The sequence below is a fragment of the Pseudophryne corroboree genome, chromosome 5, assembly GCF_028390025.1.
Source record: "Pseudophryne corroboree isolate aPseCor3 chromosome 5, aPseCor3.hap2, whole genome shotgun sequence".
Taxonomy (NCBI): Eukaryota; Metazoa; Chordata; class Amphibia; order Anura; family Myobatrachidae; genus Pseudophryne; species Pseudophryne corroboree.
This window is the reverse complement of record NC_086448.1, coordinates 214,885,448-214,905,724: the sequence shown is the minus strand read 5'-3', so window position 1 is coordinate 214,905,724 and position 20,277 is coordinate 214,885,448. Positions and strand designations below refer to the sequence as shown.

Here is a 20,277-nt window from a genome sequence, read left to right as displayed (position 1 = left end):
TGGCCGGTGGACACACAAGCTGATCAGAGTGTAAAAGAAAAAAAAACATACTCACCTGTCCAGGGAGCCGGTGTCCGCTACTTCGATGAGTGCTGCCGGGTGCGGGGTCCCCCATATGCTGCAGTGTGACCCCGATGTAGTAAAGTGACGCTGCAAAATGGCAGCGCACTTTACAGCATCGGGGGTCACAGCGCAGCAGAAGGACCCGGCGTCCGGCAGCCTCCTGAAGCAGCGCGGACCGGCTCCCTGGACAGGTGAGTATATTATCCTGCTGGGGAACAACCGCGGCGTGCAGGGTTAGTCGCGATGGGGGAAGTCGACCGGGCATCGTCGGTAGCGGCGATGTCGGCGGGGGCGGAGCATGTGCAGCAGGGCATCGGGGTATCTTTTACGAAAAATACTCTGATAATGCTGCGAAGAGGCATTGCAGGGACCGAGCTTGACCGCAAGCTCTGTTCCTGCATTCGATAATAGATACATCCCTGCGATGTAATCCATTATTGCAGTGCGAGTTTGGGCGGTCATCTACATACTGGATGCGGATGGTGATAAATAGGCCCCTAAGGGTGATATTTATCAAAGCTTGGAGAGAGATAGAATTGTGAGAGATAAAGTACCGATCAGCATCTGACATTCTTCACACAGTAAATGTAAGGTAAATGTTTCACAATTTTATCGTTCTCCGAGCTTTGATAAATACCAACCTAAATATGGTAGTCTTTACATTTAGTAAAAATAAAACTTGTGTCATTATTGTATTTAGGGCCTAATTCAAGGTTGATTGCAGAAGCAAAATCTTCCTCTAATGGGCAAAACCATGTGCACTGCAGGGGAGGGGGGGGAGATATAACATGTGCAGAGAGAGTTAGATTTGGGTGGGTTAGGGTTATATTGATTCTGTGCAGGGTAAAGACTGGCTGCTTTATTTGTACACTGCAATTAAGATTTCAGTCTGAACACACCCCACTGAAATCTAACTCTCTGATCATGTTATATCTCCCCCCCCCCCCCCCCCCCCCTCCCTCCTTGCAGTGAACATGGTTTTGCTTATTGGAGGAAGACTTTGCTCTTGCGATCAACCTTGAATTAGGCCCATAATGTATAAACACTTCCAACAGCAGTCCTGTTGTTACTGAACATTAATGTTAATTGAAGTACTGCTCATATTGTGACCCCCATAAACAAGTTTCTTGTTGCAATATACTGTAACTACATTTTTAAACAAGGCAATTCAATGTGAAAACCATGCATAATATGACCTGTCCAATAAAACTGTAATGATACAATTTTTTTTTTTAATTAAAAAACGTTTGTAGTTTTGTAATGTAATAAATGTAATATGCTATAATATGCTTTTAATTTAAAAACACACTCTTTAATTTTACAGTTCACAAGAAGCCTGCCCAGAGAGCAGCACCCACACAGAGTGATGGTGATGATAAGGAAGCTGGTAATTATATTTTATATGTTTTTTTTTTCTTTACAATGCTTTTCAATTGTTGTGGCTTTCAATATTTTTTCAACACTTTTTAAGGTCCTTTTTCTGTGTCTCCGCCAAAAAGACCTAGACTGTCGATGGTGTCCTCTCTGTCACCAAGTTCCATCCTGACAGCATCTGAGGAGACAAGACCCCACTTCTTTAACATTGTACCACACACACTTTCAAGAAATATATAATCACAGTAGTGAATGATTTTGCACAAACTTGACCATACATTATATGGACACACTTTCTTTAAAAAAAAAAATTGAAATGCAATTTGGCAATCTTGTGCAAAACACATTCTTTTATTATAAATTATGGAACTGACTTGTCCAAACTTTTAAAAAGACTAACTCAATGTCAATTTACAAACATTTATATTAATACTTTATGGAAGTAGTAATGTGCTCCATAGCAAACAACTTAGAAACACATTATACCTGCGTTTGTAAAAGCCTTGGCAGTATTCCCAGCACTTACCTACAGTGTCAAAGTAAAAAAATATTGCAGTACACACATCACGTACAAACTACACACATATGGCCTCCGTGCGTGTACTTGTTCTGCCGTGCGTGCGCATATTCGCAATTTGCGTATGGTCGCTCCCGCGGTCCTGCGCATTAACGCGTGGTATGGGTATTTATGGTAGAGTTTGTGAATGCATGGAAAAGCTATCACACCACAATACATATTTAATCCAAATAGTGCATAATGTACACATAGTCTCCCTGCACCACACCAGCAAGTTACAACAGTTTAAATGGTATCAGAACAAAGGGATTCACCTTTACAGGATAGGAGGGGACAGAACAAGGTTATAAGGTGGTGTTTGGTATCCAGCTGTAGGGTATTTTAAGGGTAATATTCAGGTGTTGGTTTGCAGCAGATCGCACGTTCCTGCGAATAGTTATGTGCAGGAGCAGAATATAGATATAAACTGTATTTACTGTACATTAGGTATGCAGCGGGAACCCAGAGGAGACCACCCACAAGTGCATCTGGAACAGACATCGCCCACCTATTCAAACCAACCTATGACCTCTCCTGTACTGTAAATGACCATCCCTGTGACCAATAGACAAAGAGATTACAGTATCCATTGTGTTAAGTTTTGGAAGATTGTATAAAGGAGCCAGCTGCAGGCCTGGTCACACACAGACTCTAAAGGTTATCTATCTAGATGACTGAGGACCAGACTGGGTAGCACGGCGAAAACCAAACACGTATGTACCATTGACTGTAGCCATTATTCTTTTGTATTGTATTGCTTTGTTATTGTAAACCCCTTTCAGTAATAATATGTTGTGGTGTCGGAACCCGGCATTTTTTTTTTTTTTGCAAATTGAGTTTTTATTAATAAAGAGATAACAGTATACAGCACAATGGAAATGCAAATAATACAAGTATTCTTATATCAGAAGCTGTCGTTCCAATCGTAGACTAAGAATACAAGAAACAAAAGCAATGTATGACATCATTAGCCCACTTAGCTAGAGACATTAATCTGTATTATCTTCAGATATTAATAACATGGAAAATAGAACATACAAGAAGCATTAAGGACAGACAAAGAAGGGGAAAGAAAAAGAAAAAGAGAAAGAAAGAAGAACCGCCATCGCCGTCACAGTCCTAAGGTGTCGTAGGGATGGAGCGTAGCACAGAAGTTTTGTATTCCTGCGTTCCCTTGAATTCCAGCCAGTCAAACCAGACGGCTGTGAATCGGGACACAGACTGTTCGGAAGAAGCCGTCAAGTCTTCCATTGCCATATAGTGGTCGATTCTTTGGAACCATCTGGCAATGGGAGGCTGTACCTGAGATCTCCAGAAGCACGGAATGGTCGCTCTAGCAGCATTCATTAAATGTCGCAATAGGGAGTTCTTAAACTGGGATAATGGTAGGTCAATCAAATTAATTAACCAAAACTCAGGTGTCTCAGGTATTGGGAGTCCTGTGATTCGTCTGGTAATAGAATGAACCTGTTGCCAGAAGGAAGCTAGCCCCGGGCACCGCCACCATATATGGCAAGGAGTGCCTCGAGACCGGCCACACCTCCAGCAGACATCCGAAACACTCGGAAACATATGGTAGACTCGATCTGGACATCTATGCCATCTCGACACCACTTTGTATTGTGTATCCAGCACTTGGAGTGAAGGAGAACTGGCAAAAGTGAACTGAAAAATGCGCGACCATTGGTCAGGGGTCAACTCTCTACCAAGGTCCTCATGCCATGCCGTAACGAATGCCAGGGGTTAAGTGGGAGTGCTCGAAAGGCATTGTCTGTACAATAGAGATATTAGGTGCCGTGGCAAATTCTCAGAGAGACACAAGGATTCAAAAATCGTCAGCCTCCATCCCACCGCACGAGCTGGTGTCGCAGCAACGTAATGCCGAATTTGTAAGTAGGCCCAAAAAGAATTAGACGGTAGGTTAAAAGATCGATGCAAGTCTGCGAAGGGATGGAATCCCGATGAACCAATCAGGTGACTCAACCGAGATATGCCAGCTTTAGCCCACACTGAGGACTGGGACAAGGAGAGGGGATTCGCGGGTAGGTCTGGGTTAAATAATAAAGGTGTCGGCAAGGAGGGACTTGGACTGAAAGAGTCTAAGTACCTATATTTCCTCCATACCTTAAGGGTCGAGTCTAGGGTGGGGTGTTTTATGCGTGGGATTTTTTTAAGCCAGGGGAGAATAAATAAGGGGGTACCTGCAGTCGTTTCAGCTATTGATGGCCATTGCTTAGTATAGGGAGATCTGGACATGTCAATAACTCTGGACAGATGCACAGCGTAATAATAGCTAGTAAAATGAGGTAGTTGTAAACCACCTTCTCTACGAGTACGGGTCAGTGTGTATTGGGAAAGCCGGTGCCCTCTCCGCCCCCAAATGAAACGACTAACAGATGACTGTAAAGTAGTGAAAAAGGAGGTTGGTACTGTTATAGGCAACGTTTGCAGCAGATACAGAACTTTAGGGAGGATCGTCATCTTTACTGTGTTAATCCTACCCAGCCAAGTAAGTTGAAGTGCAGCCCATTTATTAAAATCCGTGGTAATCTTATGCAATAATGGAAGGAAATTTACCCGATATAAGTCAGATAGGTCTTTAGTCAAGAGAACTCCTAAGTACTTTAGCTGAGTAGGATGCCACTGAAAAGGAAACGAATCTCAGAAGCCTTCCAGTACTCGTGAAGGCGTTGAAATATTCAAGGCCACTGACTTAGTGGAATTTACCTTAAAATTGGAGAGTAAGTTGAACCTATTGAATTCTTGCATAAGCGCTGGAAGGGAAGTTACCGGGTCCGTCAAAGTAGCCAAAAGGTCGTCAGCATACAGTGCCAATTTGTGTTCCCGCTTCCCCGCCCATACGCTGTGAATATTTGGATTGGCCCTAATTGCTCTTGCAAGTGCCTCCATGCAGAGAACAAATATAAGCGGGGACAGAGGGCAACCTTGTCTTGTTCCGTTTCGTATCATAAAGGGAGCAGAGACGGCACCATTCACACGGACCCTAGCTGATGGCAACTTATAAAGAGTCAATATACGGCTTACACAGGTCGGACCCAGACCCATGTGTTCAAGAAGACCTTCCATAAACTGCCAATCTATCCTATCAAAGGCCTTCTCCGCGTCAGTGGACAAGAGGACCATGTGGGAGGACACGCTTTGAGCAAGGTGGATGAGATCAATAACTTTAGAAGTGTTATTCTTAGCCTCTCGTCCCAGTATAAATCCCACCTGGTCCCCATGAACCACCTGCGGGAGAAGGCGGCCCAAACGTCCCGTAAACAGCTTAGCAAAGAGTTTAATGTCGCAGTTGAGGAGGGAAATAGGTCGGTAGCTCGAGTACTGGGTAGGGTCCTTACCCTCTTTTGGGATTACAGTTACATGTGCTTCCAATGTCTGCGGAGAAAAGCCTTTCTCGGCAGAGATGGCATTGCACGCCTTCAAGAAGAGGGGCAACAAGGATTGTTTAAAGGCTTTATAGTATCCGACTGGGAAACCATCTGGGCCTGGACTCTTCCCAGTCGGTGTAGCCGCCAAGGCTGTTTCCAGCTCTTCTAGAGTAAAGGGTTGTTCCAGGGTGTCCAAGTCTGACTCAGGAAGTTTTGGAAATTCGATTTCCGCCAGGTATCTCTGTATCAATACCCTCAGATCAGCGACAGCCTGAGGGGTTTGATCTTTTCTAAGATTATAGAGGGACTCGTAGTAATTTTGGAAGGAATGAGCAATCTGAGGCAATGTATTTGCAGCACGTCCCCCCAGCCCATGAACGGAGCGAACATAAGACTGCAGTCTTTGGGCCCTTAATGCCCTAGCGAGCATAGCACCTGGTTTGTTGCCCCACAAATAAAATTTATGGCGACACTTGGTCATTCCTAATTTAGTTTTATCCCATAAAAATTTATTAAGGGCTTGACGAGCCTCAGTTAGTTCGAGAAAGACCCCTGCATCAAGGGAGGACTGGTGCGAGGCCTCTAGAGTCGCTATTCATTCAATGAGCTGCAGCCTCTGTGCCATTCGCTCTTTCTTGAGCTGAGAGCCAAGCTGTATACATCTTCCCCGAACTACACATTTGTGTGCCTCCCAAATTGTAACTGCACTAACGTCTGGGGTGTCATTTGTCGCAATATAGTCTGAGATGGCGGAGGTGAGTTTAGCCTTTAAACAAGGATCTTGCGTCAAAGAATTATTAAACCTCCATGACCATGGTGCGGTGGGGGCCGGTGAAAGTGCAACAGAGATATATACTGGGGCATGGTCTGACCATGTGATGTGCCCAATTGCACTTGAAGGGAATAAGTGTAAAAACCTATGTTCAACTAAGAAGTAATCTGGGCGTGAGTACATAATATTGTGAGGAGAAAAGAATGTGTAATCCTTTCCCGTCGGATGTTGAGTTCTCCATAAGTCCATCAACTGAAACTCACGGAGAAGTCGGCTCACACGACGGTGATCCCGTGTCAGCCGTCTAGTCAGGGAAGGTGAACAGTCTATCCCCGGGTCTAAGGACCAGTTAAATTCGCCCCCCACAATCAGACGCCCTTCTTTAATGGGCTCTAGTTGTCGCAGTATTTTGGTGAAAAACTGTCTTTGGCGTTTATTAGGAGCGTATATATTAACAAGAGTATAGACCTGGTTATGTATTGTGCATTTAACAACCTGGCACCGACCTTCTTCCAGAATCAGGTGAGAAGCATCCGTGACCGGGACCCGGCGTGCCACTAAGATCGCTACCCCCAGAGATTTATTGACAGCGTTATTGTTACAAAAAACCTGGGGATAATGATAATTTCCTAATTTAGGGGATGCTTGACTTTTAAAATGGGTCTCCTGGAGAAAAGCAATGTCTATACGCTCTGCCCATAACTCCCGTAGCAAAGTGGACCGCTTTTCAGGAACATTAAGCCCCTTCACGTTGAAGGAACATAGCCTAAGGTCAGAAGACATTGGGAAGGCTGAATTGGTTGTCTACAGTGAGCAATAAAGGTAACATTGACTTACCAAAAATGCGAGGAAGGTACAGGGTCCGATCGTATTGGGTACCTCGAGCTGCAATGAAGATAGACGGAGAGACCAAGAAAGAAGAGGAGGGGAGAAAGAGCAAGAGCAAGAGAAAAAAAAAACACAAGAAGAAAGACCAAAACAGAGAACATAGAACTATATGAGAATAATATTACATCTTGTAAAGTGGTAATTTCACCGCTGTTAAATCGTAGGGAGGTCATACCCACGACTTAAGAGCCAAAACAGGCAGATGGCCTGACCCAACTGGGGCACAGTAGAGACAACACAACCTCGGGACAAAAGCAGCATAGCGTGTAACTAAGGGGACTCCAAAAACAACCATCTGACATCATTATTATACATACAGGGGTCCCCCTATTTTGTAGTAAACGCAGTGGGGACAGTCATCTCTATCTAGACAATTGAAAATAAAAAATAGAATAAGTTCTTATAGAAAACAATAGAATGCAACAGATCCAATCAACAGGAGTGTCAGGGAAAGGGAAGGGGTGGAAACATGCAAAGGTAATATCACTAAGTGACTAAACTTTAAAGCAGACTCTCTGGTGTGGAGGAAGAGCAATGACCTAGCACTGCGCTCCCATATTGGCTCTACCAAACATCTAAGGACCAAGCAGAGCCGCTCAAAGCTAAGCTTTATCAAACAACTTTATATCAAGGAGAAAGAGACATGTTACATATCAAGTCCCAGCCTCGCCATTATTTGGGGGTGACCGAGTCGAACCCCGTTTCCTGTTGCTGACCGGGGTCCAAGACGCCCATGGGGCTGGGGGCTTCGGAGGATCAAAACGGTGGTAAGATTGTGTCCAATCCGATAAGGCAGGTTTAGGTATAGACAGTGTAGAACAAAAATTATCCAAGTCGTCTGGCGTGTGCAAGAAAACCTGTCTTCCCTCAAATGTGGCTTGAATATTAAAGGGAAAGCCCCATCGGAATCGTATACCCTTCTCTTTAAGAGCCTCTGTCAGGGGCTTAAGAGATCTACGTTGCTGGAGCGTAGACCATGACAGGTCTGGAAAGATCGGAATCACATTCTTATCAAATTCCAGTCGATCCAGTTTGCGGGCTTTAGTAAGAATCTCCTCCTTAACGTGATAGTAATGAAGACGACATATAACATCTCTGGGAGCCTCAGAAGAAAGACCTTTCGGTCGTAGTGCTCTATGAGCCCTATCAAACAGTATGATGTTGTCCGGATTTGCATCAATGATCTCATTGAAGATCTTAGTAAGGGCGTCTGGAATCCCCGAACCCTGGACATCTTCCGGTAACCCCCTGACGCGTGATTTGTTTCTCCGACCTCTGTTATCAAGGTCGTCTTGTCGACGCCAGAGAGCCCTCAGTTCCTGAGCCTGAAGAGTAACAGTATCGCAGAGCTTCCATTGAAATGAGGAAACTTCATCGACGTGGTCTTCCATATCTGAAACTCGATGGGATATTTGGGAGATATCTGCCTGAAGTACGGAGATCTCAGATTTGACCGTGTCCCGTATCTTTTGTTCCAGATCCAGAAAGTCTCTTTTGGTAGGCAGATCCTTTTTGGTAGGAAGTGAACACAAGTAGGTCAAAACATCCGCCATTGAGGCTTCGGGCCCCTTGTCCAACGATGAAAAGTCGGCTCCCGCCATCCCTCCGATGTCAGCGGGAGAGCCAGACACAGAGGATGATGAACGAGTGTCCTCACTTTCAGTGTCCGGTTGAAGATAGCGAAACAAATTAGATTGTAGGGACTTGTCACCAGATTTCTTAGCTGCAGATGATTTCCCTCCCCTCTTAGTTTTCCCCATCAGCAGATGTTATACACCATAATATACAGTAAAACAGAGGAAAGACACATAGGTGGATCAGAAGCACTCCATTTCTGACTTGTAGAGTCCCCGTTGCGGTACGAGTGTCCCAGGCTATGTCATCAGCCACTAGACCCCATTGTATGTGGGTGATTCAGGGGGTCATGGCATGGGGCAAAGGTCTATTTCAAGGCATTAGAGCTGCAGGGGGGAGGTCTGAGTATTTTGTGAGACAAATTGACAGGTATCAGTCAGTAAATGCCCCTAAACACCAGGCACCCCAGGGTGCAGTTGAAGGTGGATGCAGCTTAAATAGTGCAGCAGCACTGGGTGTGTAATAGGCTTGCTGCAGTGAGAAAACCCAGGCCAGGGAGATCTCAGTCTCTGTGCAGCCTGTGTATGCTGTTATATATGATTTAAAATGGCCGCCGCAGCAAGGACAGGCAGGGAGACACAGTGCTGCGTCTGGGACTTGCAGGCTCCTGGAGGGTTCCCCCATAATGGAGAGGTAACGGAGGGTCCAGGGAGGGTTTCCACGTCGTGGGGGGGTTGAGGGACATCCACAGGACACTGTACGGGTCCCGCCGCGCACCGACTCGGACCCTCTCGCCGGGCCATCTCCAAACTCAAGGCCCCGGCTTCAGTGCGTGATGTAGGCCGCACTACCGGAAAATCCCGTCCGGGCACGCCGCTGCACGGGGCCGCACTGCAGGTCACTTTCCGCCGGTGGATGCAGGAGGCCGACAGGAGAAGCCAGAGGGAGGCCCATGGCTCCGATTGCGGGAGCCCGAGTCCTCCACGTCACGGAGCTCCGGAGGTGGGGCTGTACTAAACCCCGGGCCAAGAATCGCCGGCCCGACCAGGCCGCAGCGTGAGGAGATAGGTCACAGAGACCCCAGATCTCGCGGCAAGCAGCGGGCCGCTCCGGAGGACTCCCGCAGGGCAGGAAGGAGACCAGGGCCCGGTCCGGCAGACGGAGGGTGGAGGGGAAGGAGAGAGCCTGCAGGAGACCCCACCAAGATGGCCGCCACGCGTCTCACCTGGCGGGCAGGCCGCGCCACAGTTCACCACTCTCCCGGGAGGACAGCAGGCCGGAGAGGCAGAAGGGACCCTCGGGCAGCGTTCAGCGGCGGTAGAAGCTCTAGCAGGGGAATCGAGCCGCCGCCGGGCGGGTCCGTGTCTCTGGAAGTCAGCGGCAGGTCAGCGTGGAAATTGAGGCCCCAGGCTGAGGAGCTCAGGTAGGCCACAGTCCGCAGGAGCTCCAGTTTTGCTCCCCGACTCCGCAGCACTCACCTGGCCACCTCAGGGGGGAACAGGGGAACACCCAGCAGTAGTTTCGGTACGGGGATGAAGGAACAGGCTGATTTTAAAAGCCCAAGCTGCAGGAGCTCCCTTCAGGCCCATCCGTTCTCCTCAGCAGCTAGGCCACGCCCCCCAGAACCCGGCATTTTAAATGCAAACTGGTGTTGTGTTTTCCTTTCCCTGCTAAGGTTATAAGTGTATTACTATCACATGCATAGCTGTTAAGGGTTCACGGTGTATCTTTGGGTGTGTACACACTGAGTGTACTTTGTACAGCCAGCGCGCATTTGTATGCAATGTACATTCATGGTACGGGGCTCTGTACGCTAATGGTGTAATAAGTACGTAGGTTGAGGATTAAGTATAGCGGCCGCAGCGGCTCCATTTAAAGTGTATGAAATGTCTTTTTAAAGTGTTGCTTTTAGTCCTGTATGTAAATCAGCATTTACAATTGGGGGCATTGTCCGGTTTCCACATACTCACAGCCTAACAGGTCATAGCAGACTTAATCTATCAGCAAAGGGCGGAAAGAAGTTATTCTACGTAACCTTTTCTTGGTCGATGGATACAATGAAAACCCTACTTGTGTGCTGATTAGATGGTGTCTGCTCTGTATGGTCTGCAGAGGTGCTGGTAGAACCCGTAAAACACAGGAAAAAAGCTATTTAAAAATCTGTGAATTTTTTTTGGTGCCAAAAAGCGTACACAAAGGGCACCCATACTTTGCATACCCTCTCACATTGTTGCCACAAGACTCAGATTGCTTTATTCATTTAGATCTTTGTGAAATCAGATACATTTGTTGCTATATATTTAAAACGAAAATAAAAGTGTTTAAGGAAGTAAATATAAAGCATAACACGCAAGTCTGGCCCGGTCGTTAAAGGTTACACAGAACAAGCGTGGGTTGTGCTTGTGAGCGATTATAGTTAGCATTGCTCACATTTATAGAGCTGTGGGATTTGTTTTATTGCGGACGCACGGTTTTGTACACGTGTCTCGGACAAAGTACAGGACTGCGCATGCAGCGTAAAAGACACACACGGTTGCGTGTTTACGCAAAGTGCGTAAGAGTGTGGGCGTTAAGTACAAATTACACAATAGTGACGTTAAGTTCAAAGGTGGGACAGTAGCCATGCTACAATAGCACAAAACTATCCGGTTTCTAAAGCAGATTAGTATAAAACTTTTGTTTAAACTGTATTGCCTCTGGGGGTAAAGCTGTCAATCAGAACGAATGAAAATTTTCTGTACAGAAAAACAAAGTGTATTTGAGTGAGCGAAAGCGGAGTGAGTGGATTTGAACCCCGGAAATTGGGTCCCGTGGTACACCAAGTGAGAGGATGCTTGGTGGCGTCAGGCGGCTGACTCACGTTAATATAGGTTGAAATACGTAAGTCGTGAGGAGACTTGCACAGGAGCATGGTAGGGAATTGTGAATTGTGACCCATATAGTTTTTTTTATATGCTCCATCTGAGGTTTCACAGCTTGTGATTCGATTCCAGTGGTCGTACGGCAGATAGGTAATAAGTACCTATACGCTGTGCGATTGGACCGCGCGTTTGTGGGTTCGATATGTAGCGCAACTTGATACCCCTTTTATGAGCTTTTACGTAAAACCGCGGTATCATTAGCGCTGTGTACAGCATACGCAAGCGTGATTTGTGTATAAAAAGTGCATAGGGAGTTTTCGCTGGTCTCTCTCAGGAAAATCCCCAACGACAGATACTTTACTGGAAAGGGTAAGTTATTCCTAAAAACTTCCAGTAAATATAGGTCAATAGGGGCCCTAAATTGGGTACATCGCCTTCGCTATCGACAGTGTATGGTAGTACTGGCCAACGTGGGCGAGAGTGGGTGGAAGCGCTCGGAGAACATTCACCGTCGCCTTATATTGAGTATTTTGGTGTTTGTGGGAAAAGACCCACAATTATGGGAGCCAGTTGCTCAACTAAGGGACGTTTGGTAGCCAGGGTTCAGGTTGAAGTGCTGCGGCCGAGAGGGTCAGCGAGGTTTATTATGTGTGAAAAATATGGTTCACACGGAGGCTTTTTGCAATGAATGATTATGTATGACTGACAAAGATAGGGTACCATTCCCTAAGGTGGACAGCTTTGAACCGGAGGTATTTCAGAACTTAAGGATAAGTATATGTCTGATAAAGTCCAGAAAACAAAGGATTAGACATACAGATTGTTTAAATTTATGGCAGCAAGAGGGGAAGATGCAAAGGGAATTAGCTCGCGCAGCAGGTTCCAAACCTAGCGGGAAAACAATGGCGACCGCACCACCACCACCATATATTGTTGGGGAGAAAGTGGCTACAAGCAATGGTGCATTGGTACAGGATAGGAATGTGATTGATAAATGTACTAACGCTAACCCTTTCCAGCTGTATCCCATTTAAAATTTTCCTCAGGATTGTGAGCAGGAAGATGATCCCAGCACGATATCGGCACTCTCTCTAGCAGCCACCATACAGGATACTCAGGTAGGCACGGCCCAACCACCAAGGGTTGTAGCAAGGCCCCCTAGTGGAGGGATAAGTGAGGTCGTGTCCACAGGTAAGTACGGTACCATACATTATGCAGAAACTATAGCTCCCCACATTATAGAATCAAACCAGAATGATGTAATTGAATTAAATCCTGTCAGGATAATTGCAGTTCCCAACGGGAAAACTGACAATCAGGGAGTAACTCCCATCAGGAACATTGCCATGCATTGTCCCTGGTCCCGAGCAGAGTTAAGGTCAATTATGTCTGAATTTCCCGATCCCAGAAAAGATCTAGTCGGATGCCAGAGATTCATTAAAGAGTTAGGTAACACCCATGAGCCTACAAATAAAGATTGTCGAACAGTGCTACGAGTGTGTTTACCCTCAAATATTGACACCACGAAATTCATAGCAGACAGTAAGTTAGATGCAGAAGTACCTCTCACTGATGAATACAATCAGGAGAACGTAAAGCAAATCAATCTGCAACTAGGAGTGTATTTCCCTACTGTTGTCAAATGGAATAACATTTTCTCCATAAGACAAAAGGAAGGTGAAACGGCATCGAGCACTGCAGGAAATGGCTATATACACTGGGATCGAGGACATTAAAGATAATGCACATCACAGGGAGGTAGCTGTTACTGTATTAATGGACGGGTTAAAGGAGGCATTAAGAACAAGGTTACAAACCCCTCTACCTAACTGGAGAGGTATCTCGGTGGCTGCATTGAGAGAGTCCGCTATCGAGCACGACCGGAACATCAGCAAGCACAGGGAGTCTCAGGGGGATAAGCTGATGACAGTAAGTATAAATGCTCTTACAACAAAACCACATCAGCCAAAACTCCAGACCCCTGATGGTAAGTCACGGTCAATAATATGCTTCTATTGTAAAAAGGAAGGACATTTTGCAAGGGACTGTAGTAATAAAGGTACACATAACATATACCGACCCCCTAGACCAGGATATGAACCACACTACAATAACATAATTGGGATCAGGGACCACCTAGGAGAAATTAAGAGCCACATGCAGGGGAAACAAGGAGGTACCCACTAAGGAGAGATTGGCAGACCTCCGAAAATTCTCAGCTACCCCCCTCACATATTGTAGCTGCCAATGCGCTGTGGGAGGGTCCCAATATACAATAGGGGTTGGGCCACACCTGTAGTCTACAGCCAGTGATATTGATTGCTAGCCTTGGTAGCGAACCTGAGGTCACGGTTGATGTAGCTGGTGTACCATTACCTTTTCTTGTAGATACAGTGGTGGCCAGGTCAGTGTTGAATTCCACATCAGGTATAAAGACCACGGGAAAAATAATTTCGGCAATGGGAGTAACAGGAACGGTGCAACAATACCTTTTGAGTAGACCTGCAGAGATTACAATAGGGCCCTTGCAAACCAAACATTCTTTTCTGTTGGCTGCATCGGCTCCGACTAATCTACTCAGCAGAGACTTATTGTGTAAAATGCGGTGTGTCATATATTGTAGTCCTGAGGGTGTCTTCTTGGATATACCTGAGAACCACGCTCAAGAAGTGCAAGATATATTAGACACCCCTCAAAGGCTAATGTTGCATTCTACTGTTATAGACAAGTGTCAATCAAAGGTAGAGGAAATGATACCGGGTTCCCTTTGGACCAAAGATGGACAAGACACTGGATTGATGGCGAATGTAGCTCCAGTAGTAGTACAAGTAAAAGATGGTAGGATAGCTCCAAAAATCCCTCAGTATCCTCTGAAGCCAGAGGTAGAATTAGGAGTGTACCCCATCATAGAGCGGCTGCTACAGCAGGGCATCCTAGTCAGGACGTCCAGCACCGCCAATAGTCCCATCTTCCCTGTGAAAAAGAGTGGGAGGAGGGGTTACAGGCTAGTGCAGGATCTAAGGGGGATAAACAAGATAGTTGAGAGTCAATTTCCCGTAATGCCCAATCCAGCTGTCATCCTCATGCAAATTCCCTCTACTGCAAAATTCTTCACTGTCATTGACCTCTGTTCTGCTTTCTCTTCTGTCCCTCTTCACCCTGACAGCCAGTACCTTTTTGCCTTTACATACATGGGAGTACAGTACACCTGGACTCGTCTTCCCCAAGGTTTCATTGACAGCTCAAGTATTTTCTCCCAGGCTTTGCATGACTGTTTACAATCCTTTCAACCTGAGAGTGGATCAGTACTAATGCAGTATGTTGATGACTTAAGGGCCCTACACACTCTGCGATGCGCCGCCGAGGTGCCCGACGGCCGATACGGCCGACGAGCAACCCGGCGGCGGGGGGGCAGTGACGGGGGGAGTGAAGTTTCTTCACTCCCCCCGTCACCCGGCTGCATTGAAGTGCAGGCAAATATGGACGAGATCGTCCATATTGGCCTGCATGCACAGCCGACGGGAGACCAGCGATGAACGAGCGCGGGGACGCGCATCGTTCATCGCTTAAGTCTCCACACTGAAAGATATGAACGAGTTCTCGTTCATTTATGAACGAGATCGTTCATATCTTTCAGAATATCGCCAAGTGTGTAGGGCCTATTATTGTTGTGTTCTGACTCACTCGAATCGTCCTTGAAAGACACGAAACAGCTTCTGTTTCATCTTTCCCAAACGGGACACAAGGTTTCAAAGGATAAGTTGCAGTTGTGCCGGACCAGGGTCAAATATTTGGGACATTGCATGACTCAAGGACTTAGACACCTCACTGCTGATAGAATACAGGCGATTCGCGACATGACTCTGCCACAAACTCAGCAACAGATCCGCACTTTCCTTGGAATGTGTGGGTACTGTCGAAACTGGATTCCAGGGTTCTCTATACTGGCTTTACCTTTGCAAGAAATGGGCTCTTCAAACAAACCAGTACGGATCTCGCACACAGATAAGTCCGAACTGGCGTTTGAGAGACTCAAACAGTGCCTATCACAGGCACCTGCATTAGGTATGCCAGATTATGAGAAGCCCTTTGAATTGTATGGTACAGAAAGTGCGGGGTGCGCAGCAGGGGTTTTAACTCAGAGACATGGTGATGCCAGCAGACCGGTAGCTTACTACAGTGCACAGTTGGACACTGTAGCGCGGTCTCTCCCCACTTGCTTGCGAAGTGTTGCAGCGATAGCTTTGCTGGTAAGTAAAAGCGAGGACGCAGTGTTAGGACATGACCTAACCATTCATACACCTCGTGCAGTATCAGCCTTAATGAACTCAGCCCAAACCAGACATGCCTCATCTGCTCGGTTTACAAAGTGGGAATTATCACTGATGGCCCCGGTAAACATCACCATTAAGAGATGCAGCTCACTAAATCCTGCAACCTACTTGCCAAGTGTGCCTGGACAGGCACAAAGGGTGGAGGATGAGAATAATGGTGAAGGAGGATTTAGTGCAGATACTGATACGCATGATTCTATGGAATACCTGAATCAGACTTTCACTGCAGGACCTGACATCAGTGACAACCCACTGGAAGGAGTAGACTTTACCTTCTACACTGATGGTAGTTGCCACAGACAGACAGAATCGGGAGACTTGTGCACTGGATATGCAGTTGTAGATGATGAAGGTATCATAGAAGCTGAACCCCTGGGTCCACCGCACTCAGCACAAGTTGCTGAGTTGGTCGCCCTAACCAGAGCATGTGAATTGACCAAGGGTAAGTCAGCTAATATATACACAGATTCTAGGTACGCCTTTGGAGTAGTGCATGATTTTGGGGCCCTATGGCGCCTCAGAAATTTCATGATGGCAGCTGGCACACCTGTAGCGCATGCGTCACACATCAAAATGCTTTTGACAGCAATACAGGAACCAGACAGAGTGGCTGTTATCAAGTGCAAAGCACACACTTACAACCAAGACCCAATTTCACTTGGTAACAGTCGGGCAGATGAAGCTGCTAAATCAGCATCAAGCATCCCTATACAAACGAACATCACATCACTGATGACATTTAACACGATCAACACACAACAATTAATCGAAATGCAAAATTTGTGTTCCCTACAGGAAAAGGCAGCCTGGAGAGCAAAGGGGTATGGCCAGGAGTCCTCAGGACTGTGGACAGGTGGACACAGTAAGCCAGTGGCCCCCAGAGCATATCTTCCAAGCCTAGCTGAGGCGGCACATGGTCTGACTCATCTGGGCAAGGAGGGTATGTGCAAGTTGGTAAGAGCCTACTGGTGTGCGCCAGGATTCTCTTCTCATGCAGGTAAGAGAGCAATAGCATGTTTTACTTGCTTGAGGAAGAATATTGGAAAGACAATACCAACAGAGCCATCCCATATCCCTCCTACAGATGGACCCTTTCAGGTAATACAAATCGATTTCATACAGTTACCACCCTGTAGGAATTTGAAATATGTGTTAGTTTGTATTGATGTATTTTCCAACTGGGTAGAAGCGTTACCTTCTGCCACAAATACTGCTACGTTCACTGCAAAGAAAATTGTGCAAGAATTTGTGTGTAGATATGGTATCCCTAGAATAATTGAAAGTGACAGGGGTACCCATTTTACAGGTGAAGTTTTTCAGGTCATGTGCAAACTGATGGGAATTAATAGCAAGCTGCATACTCCATACTGGCCACAAGGGGGGGGGGGGCAATGGTAGAGAGAGTGAACAGCACTATTAAGAACAAGCTGAGCAAATTAATGGCTGAAACTGGATTGTTGTGACCAGAAGCTTTGCCACTAATGTTGTACAGCATCAGAACCACTCCCAGGTCTCCACTTAACTTATCACCCTTTGAAATTCTTTTTGGTCGACAACCTCATGTAATGATAGACCCCCAGGATGATTTGAAATGTAATAATGAAGTGACTGTGAAATATTTGGTTGGGATGAGCCAGTAGCTGAGAAATCAACGAAGAAATTTAAAGCTGGTGATTCCTAACCTACCGAACAGTAATTGTCATGACATTGAGCCTGGGGATTATGTGATGATTCTAAATTTCTTACGCTCAGGTTGCCTCATAGACAGGTGGGAAGGACCATACCAAGTCTTGTTAACCAGCACAACAGCATTGAAGGTCGCCGAAAGAGAGACTTGGGTCCAATCATCCCACTGCAAGAAGGTCGCTGACCCGGAGAGAACTCGTGACAAAGAGCAGAGTGTAGAGAATCTTGTATCAATGGAGTGTTTGTTCCGGGAAAGTTGAGAGGCAGGACTGTTGAAGGGCATCTGAGCACAGAGAGCAACAAGATCTAGAACGGTTGTCGCACCATTTTCTTTTTTCACCTCCCCCTGCATTTTCCTTTCTTTTCTCCTTCTTATTTTCCTCCTTTCCTCTAACGAAATGGATCGATCACAAGAGACTGCGTTTTGGATTCTGTTAGTAATTCTGTTTTTGATCAAGACAGTTTGTTTTGGTGAGGGTCCCAGAGAGGTCGAGCAGGGATCTGGAATGGGTTCTGATGGCGAGTATGAATTTGTAGGATCTCAGGAGCAGCACATCACTCGAGTAAAGGCTTGCATCAGTAAGCGCTCTGGTAGTCAGGGAGCTCGGAGGCACTGTGAAGGGTTATTGTCTGATGAATATTGTATTTGTAGGAATTGTGAGAATATAGTAGAGGATGGGTGCATCTAGAGCTGTCAGTCCAACCTTAATATCGACATGGACCGCCATCCGTTGAGTGATTACCAGTCACTAGTGGGTAAGGTCTTAAACCAGACAGAATGCTGGGTGTGCTCACAAGTACCTTAAGGTCAGAGTAAGTCAGGATTAGTACCATACCCTTTAGCAATAGATGAGGTACTCGAATTACGGGGTGGGAGACTGGTGGACAAGAAATTCAATATCTCTAGGCCCCCTAGTTTGAAGCTCCACCAGTATCATATAGACAGGTCCTTATTGTGTTTTAATATTTCCAATTACCGAAAACCGGGAAATTGGGAAGTGACGTGGAATAACCAGACAATGACCTTTTCACACAGAGCTGATAGGATACCCATAGACTCTGAACTTGTACGCCAAATAGCCAACAGTGGGAGGTATTTTTGGTATAAGTATACCCGTGGAAGCAAGACCATGTTGGTTGGAAAAGTATCGTCGGGGTATTGTGCTCATATCATCCAGCCCGATACTTGTGCTGAGCAGATGGGAGAACTAGGGATTGGTTTCTTTACTTGGAAAATTTGTAATAAGGTGATGTTATATTTTGTCCCCTATGTTCTCCCAGATGATGCCTATTTCATATGTGGGAGGAAGGCGTACAAGTGGCTTGCCCCGAGCTCAGAGGGATTGTGTTATATTTGGAGAGTACTACCAGAGGTCATGACCATAACCCATGATAAAATGAAAGACGTTCACCGCAGTGCTCAGGCTCCTTATACTCATACTCACTATGAACACATCATCAAGAGACACCTCATAGATAGGGCAGAGCACGCAGCCTCTGATTTGATCCACAAATCCACCGGGATTCAGTTCCTTCTCGCATTAAACATTACCCGTACTGCCAGAGGATCTATAAATTATAGGTATATCCATGCGCTAGCGAACTTGATAGATAATATCACTGAGATGTATGACGACACCTTCAGGTATACGGGAAGGGAGTTACAAGCTTACAAGAAGGAACTGATTCAGCGCAGGATGGTCCTTAATTATGTCACAGTCGTGACAGGTGGGTACTGTGTTACTCTGGCAACTCAATATGGTGTGAAGTGCTGTACGTATATTACAAACAGCACTGACGACCCAACGGAGATCATCGATCAAAAGATGGACGATATCTTGCAGTTGAAGTGGGAGTTCAGGAGGAAGCACAACCTTGCCTTAGCGACTGTGAGTAATGAACTGACTGGCTGGGTCTCATGGTTGAACCCACGCAAATGATTCTCAGGTTTAGGAGAGTGGGCTCAAAATGTCATTATGAGTGTGGGGAAGTTTCTCCTTTGTATCCTGGGAGTCATCATAATTATTGGTTTGATATTTAGGTGTGTTCAAATTCTAATGCGGAGCAAGCACGGCATAAATTTGATGAGTCTAAGGAGCAAGGGCGCTGTTATAGCAGCAGATTTAATCTACGACCCATCCATAGAGACAGTGTTATGATAAGGATTGCAAATGAATTTCATGGCCTGTTTCATTCACCCTTCTTTCTTTATCTCCCCCTCTGCCCAGATACATCCATCCGGAAAAGACATCAGCCCTACCCAAAATGTTTATGTGAATGTATTTTTATATATGTGTCTTATCCTCATCTATGCAACCTCCATCTAATGGCACACATAGTCGACAGGTGATATCCACATATACTAGCACTCACATATGTTCCCCCCCATGTATCATCAACTAAATGTGCTCCCCATTTGTTGGAACAAGAAGCCGAAAAGAGCACGGTAGTGTTTGTTGGCCCAGTTACAGACCCTTAATACGGGATGAGAAGGATTTAATTTATACTTCGCAATACCTCAAAGCTTATGTAGAGCATATACGGAACAATGATACATGCCCCTCAGACATGGATTCATACATACATGCTTTTACTATCCCACTAGGTCATACATTTCCTACCTACAACTCTTCCCCGACCATCCAAGCTTCTGTAGATATTGTATAGATATTTTTCTGTTTATTGATTAGGTAGTGGCAGTTATTGGTGACTGCCAAAGGGTGGACTGTCAAAGTCGAAAAATATTGCAGTACACACATCACGTACAAACTACACACAG

General features: G+C 45.9%; 1 long non-coding RNA gene across 1 annotated transcript in view; it reads right to left on the bottom strand.

Annotated features, from left to right (window-relative positions):
* Positions 1-1,393: 1,393 nt before the first annotated feature.
* The window catches only part of LOC134928937 (uncharacterized), a 118,066-nt gene continuing 99,182 nt past the window's right edge, over positions 1,394-20,277 (bottom strand). Inside the window, exon 4 of the long non-coding RNA XR_010178140.1 lies at positions 1,394-1,615. This is a non-coding gene — a long non-coding RNA (uncharacterized LOC134928937). The remainder of the gene's footprint in view (positions 1,616-20,277) is intronic.